Below are 5,715 nucleotides of genomic sequence, written 5' to 3' on the forward strand. Positions count from 1 at the left end.
ACCAAATTTTTTTGGAGCTTCTTTCTTTAAAAATTTACACCATCTCCTAACCAAACAATACCTAAATGACCTCAAAACGAAAAATTTCAAGAATTAAAAAACCTTAGAATATCATTAACTCTTAGATTTTTTTAATTTGAGGCCCGTCAACGGTCGTTTTGAGGCGTTGAGTGGCCATTGTTGTTAATAAGTGTAAATTTCAATGGCCATACAGTTAAGAATTGAAATTGAGTTTCCAAAATATTAAAATGGGTAAAGTTCAGTGACCATGTGTGTAATTTACCCTTAGTTTAATTAATAAATAGATTTTAGAAATTAGAGTAATATATATATGAAAGGGATTTGAGTTTGACACATGGAGGTGATGTGTCCGTGTGTTCTTATTTGAGACCAAGATCTGACGCAATCCATAGCAACGATTACAGCTACAAAATGACTCAATTTGGTTCTAATCGTTTGTATCGAAAGAAAGTACAGTTGCCATTTACTATTTGTTGATGTCCCTCCCCTCCTCCTTCTCCGCCGTGCATCGGTGGTGTAAATGTCATCGGTGTTCCCTTCCTAAAGACATACTGCAACTCAACCACGTTTTGATTCTGATTCCTCTACCAAAACCATCAATTTATAGTCATGAACCCATACAAATTACCCTCACACTGCCTCATTTGCTGCGCTGTGTTTGCCGGTAATTTTCATTTCCTAATTAAGTTTGCTGCTGTTATTTATTTCTTTTGTGACTTTATTTTACTTCTTCGATTTCAACAGTGATAGATCCGGGTGATGAAGTTTTGCTGTTTGACCCTTCTCTTCCTTCTTAACGAGGAGTTGAAGAATCCCTGTAAGTTTTTCTTTGGCACTCTGTATTTTGATTCTGAATTGAGCTGAAGGTTTATAGTAATTATTGTCAATTGTAAGAATTTTTAAGTTCTTAAATAATGGGATTTGCTTCAGGTCTTCGTTGGGTCTTTTACTGGCAGAATGAAAGCTCCGAATCTCTCATGTCAAACAGGTAAGGGACTAAGGATTCTATTTATGATGAATTAGCATTTTTTTTTTTTGTGTGAAAAATCATAGTATTTTGATTAGTCAGTAGCGTAAAAATTCAATTTGTTGTTCGAAATAGAGGAAGCAGGAGTAGTTCTTATTATTGTTCTTTGAATGAGATCCCCAATTTTGGTAGTTGAAGTTGGTTACCACAAGAAACAATTAAGATTATACTTGCTTTTTTACTCCTTATCCTACCTGTTTTCTTATTTGTGTAGTAATAATTTTATTAACATATAAAAATAAAACGTCATTTTTCAATTTCAAGGTCGAAATATAAATTCTTCTTTTCTTTTCAATTTCGATAACCGAAAACTGGGAAAAGAGAAATGGAAAATGTTTCCTAGAACCTGAACAAGACCTTGGTTGTGCACCTTTTTTTGAAATGAAAAGGGGTACTATTGATTCTCGTATTTTGTAATGAAAATGAAGATTTAGTATTTTGATTGCATATAGTTCCAAATCAGAAAATTGATTCAAAATTTGCAACTTCAGAAACTTTCTGCAAAGTAAATCATGATATGAGGTTGTATGCTGATTTAATTGAGTGGATGCTTCAGGTCACTGTGCTGTTGCTCCATGTTCTAAAACAAGATTGGAACACAGTGGTAACAGCACAAGGAAAGCAAGAGGCGAATGAAGATTCAGGTTTTTCATTAGTACATTGCAGTATAAATGGAGATATTTCTGTATGGACCGACTTGGGCGAGCTTGGATGAAAATGCTTCGAGTGGCGTTTGCCTATTGTACTATGAATGATACTATTTATTCTGTAGCCTGGGACACTTTTGGAAGAGCACCAGAGTAAGAGTTTTGATATTTTATTTTCTAATGTAATCTAAATTGTGATGTAATTAAATATGAATGCATTGCAGGAATTTCTTGTTTGGCGAATACAAAAACACAGGACCATGATCAGTTTATCAAGGGCGTGCTCCATTGGCTAAGCAATTGGATGATGCAGGAGCCAAGATATGTTAAAGGGCTTGTAGCAGAGTAAATACTTTCTGCAATGATCAGTGATGAAAAATCCCAGATTTTGTGATGTGCATTTGGGATGACAGATTTCCAACATTGAAAACAGCTTCGAGTTTGTTATGTTCTTCAGCTCTCAAGTTGGACAAAAACCAAGCAAGGCTAGATGATAGTGATGTACTGCCATTGCTTCAAAGTTCGGCAATTCCTTCAAGTTTGAAACCATTGGCCTTTAGAAAGGTATAAACTGTTGCCTTTTCCTTGCATAAACACAGGGTAAAGAAAGTAAAGATAGTAAATAGTCTGGGTAGAAGAAGGATGATGTTTATCAATTATGATTCGAGAGGAGAGATATCGTAGGAGAGGTAGGAGAGGTTTTTCACGTTTTAAAGTTAGAAATTGGTAAAGTTTCATGTCATGAAACTAATGTTTCAAGGCTGAAGGTTGTGGTTTGAAGTTGTAGGACTAAAAGTGGTTTTTAAGTAGATCAGACTTGTGTTGTTATTTGAGTTAACTTGGACAGATGATGAAAGACATTTATTTGGTACTCTTGATTCATATATGACTGAAGAAAGAAATGATTTATTAGAAAATGAATATGTTTTAGTTATATGCAGAAGTGATTTTCAATTTCCAATTGCAAAAGATCATTGCTTATTTGTTGTATGCCTCTTTTCTTCTCTATCTGTGTGCTTGTGTTGTGAACAAAAATTATAGAAGTTGGATGCAAAAATAAGTCAGAACGAGGCTGAGAAAGCTGTTGGCATTGCTTAAGTAGTAGCACAGGAATGAAGTTGCAAAATATGACTGCTATAGTTGATGTTGATATAGACAGCATGTTGAATTTTTATCCAGGTTGTGGACAACATGAATCTTGCATATATATGTACAGCTGTATCTTCAAACATGAATTTTTATTAGAAATTTGAATTCGATGAGGGTCTAACAGGTAAAAAAAAAATTAGAATTTTGAATTTAGAGATGGTCCAACAAACCCAAAAAAATTAGAATTTTAGATTTAGAGTGCCTAACAGGACTTAAGCCAATTTTGGAGTGCTAATTCAATACCCAACGATTATTTTTTGGAAACAGGGGGTCGGAACCACCACAACCTCAAATTTCGTGGAGACAGGGGGCCGAAACTACTTGTGGTCATGATGGTTCCGGTGGCCGGAGGGGGGCGACTCCTTGTCTCCACTCCTGATTGAACTTTTATGTGGTCGGTCAGAAACAATATAATAATAATGTAGTGTTAGTTGATGTAGAAAAAGAATGAGTTACTGGTCAAAATGGTCCCATAACCAATTGTCAGGTAGGTACTTTGTGATGTCTATATCAAGTCCATTAGTATGCACATGACCTTGATAACCAATTTATGACTCAATGTTTGCAGCAGAAGATAGGATTGTCCCTGCATAATCTTGTATAATCTTGTGATGTTATTAAAATTGAGACCATATCTTTTTGCAATCTACTCTAATTGAAACCAGCTTCAAATCCATGTTAAATATACAATAGTCATAATTCTATTGCCAAATTGTAGTCTATTATGAAATTGTGATGTTTTAGTTACTAACTATTACCTATTTTTATTCTTACCTTTCCAAATTCGAGCATATCTGGAAACAAAATTGAAATCCGATTTCATCGAATCTTGTTAAGTGATTATTTATTTATTTATTGCGTTTTTGCAGGTTATGTACATGATTGGTTGGAAGGATCATCCTTGGCAGCAGAAGGCTAAAAGTAGGAGATCTGCCACGATATCTTTCAAGGATATCCAGCTGAAATTTGGCGGACATTAGCTGATACCGTCGCAAATATCCAGCAGCAATTATGCGGACATTAGCTGATACCATCCCAATCGCATCTCTCGAGATCAATTAGCATACCTCACGGCATTCATTTGTGTGAAACATTTTTACCTTTTGGTTAGCATAGCAATTCTGATTGTAGTAGTAATAAATTCAGCTGCAATTCTGTTGTAATGATGCTTTTGATTACTTGTCATTGGTACAACTAGATATATGTATTTATTTATGATGCACCGACACTTCTAAGAAGTTGGTGTTTTTAAGAGGTTTATGTAGAGTGTTGAGTGTTGGATATTCTGGGGATATGGACGTACGGGATACATGCGGGACACACTAAATACGTGTCTATTCCCTTTTTTTTTTTATATAATAGCGATTAACTTTTATAAGTACAAATTTCAATATTTTAAACCAAATTGAATTAAAAATGACGAAGACGAAGTTTATTTTAATAAGTGAATTTGTATGCTCTCTTTTAGGTCAATATGTTGAAATAATCGGTTAAATAGGTTTTATAACCTTCTCAAATTTACTCTAATAAAAAAATGAAGATAACTACAATGTTATAAACAGATATAAGTGTTAAATTGCATTATATCAATTTGCTAATTGAATCAAATTGTAATGAAAAATGAAGATAACTACAATATTATAAGTGCTGAGTTACACAATGTTGCTAATTTGAATCAAGGTATAATATCCATTTGGCTCCAGAAACTAAGGCTTTAAAGTCATTTAAGACGTGAAACTATCAACATTATTAATTGGGTCTCTGAACTAAGAAAAAATCATCAATTAAGTCCCTATTCTATACAAAAAAATTTATCAATTGAGGTCTAATTGAAATTCATTCAATTGAGTAATTTCAGACACTCTTCTCCAAACTCATTTTTAACCAACACAGGGATTATTTTAGTCTATATAAAATAGTCACAACTTCTAATTTTAGGATATGATGAGGACTTAATTGATGATTTTTGCTTAATTTAGAGATCCAATTGATGATTTTGATAGTTTATGGTCCTAATTTACTTTGAAGCTTTAGTTTGGGGACCCATTTGGGTGTAATGCCTTGAATAAAATTGTAAGTTTTTTTTCCCCAAGGTTTGTTTACACTTACACTATAGAATATGTAATTTTAACAAAATTAACCTACAAAATAGTAAAGAGAGTAGAAAAATAGGAACACCTTTTAACCTTCTTTTATGGCAATCTAAAATAAAAATATTTTTAAGATAAACAAATGAATATATTAATAAAGAGTACTACAGAAAATACTAACAAGGGAAATTATGGAAAAAATGTTTATAGTTTGAAGAATTTGTAAATAGAAGTATGTGGTTTAAAAGTTTGCAATAGAAGTATATGATATGCTTTATTTATAAAACCAAATATATTATACTGTTAAATTCTGATTACAACTAATAACATTTTTATCTTAAAAAATTATTCATACCTATTAACAAAATACCTCTAAAATATAACTTCCTAACTGAAACTATAATTTATATGGTAGATATTTTACGTTTTTTTACTTTTTTTTTGGTAGGAAAAGAAAGGAAAAACAAACAAAAAAAACCAAATAAGGCCTAACCCGGGATTAGCCTTGGGAAGCTAATGTTGAAACACCTTTCCACAAGATTTTGATTTGACAAAATCATACATGATTAAGAGGCAATTAAATTTAAATGCTTTGATTTAATTGTACTAATATGTTTGTTAAATCTTGAGTGCAAAAATATATAAAGTAAATAGGACAAAAGTCAGCACAAACGAAGCTGAGTAGAAAGGAACTCAGCATGACAGAATAGAAGCTGAGTGGAGTTAAAATTCAGAAGCAAAACGAAGCTGACTAAAGTTGAAGACTTCTACTGGAGCGGTT

The 5,715-nt window shown here is 32.7% G+C and overlaps 1 long non-coding RNA gene across 1 annotated transcript; it reads left to right on the forward strand.

Annotated features, from left to right (window-relative positions):
- Positions 1-378: 378 nt before the first annotated feature.
- LOC136234864 (uncharacterized) lies at positions 379-4,180 on the forward strand. Its single transcript, XR_010691504.1, has 6 exons — positions 379-685; positions 766-838; positions 952-1,009; positions 1,605-1,848; positions 1,920-2,259; positions 3,714-4,180. It is a non-coding gene; the product is annotated as an uncharacterized lncRNA (long non-coding RNA).
- Positions 4,181-5,715: the final 1,535 nt, after the last annotated feature.

Source organism: Euphorbia lathyris, chromosome 7, assembly GCF_963576675.1.
Source record: "Euphorbia lathyris chromosome 7, ddEupLath1.1, whole genome shotgun sequence".
NCBI lineage: Eukaryota > Viridiplantae > Streptophyta > Magnoliopsida > Malpighiales > Euphorbiaceae > Euphorbia > Euphorbia lathyris.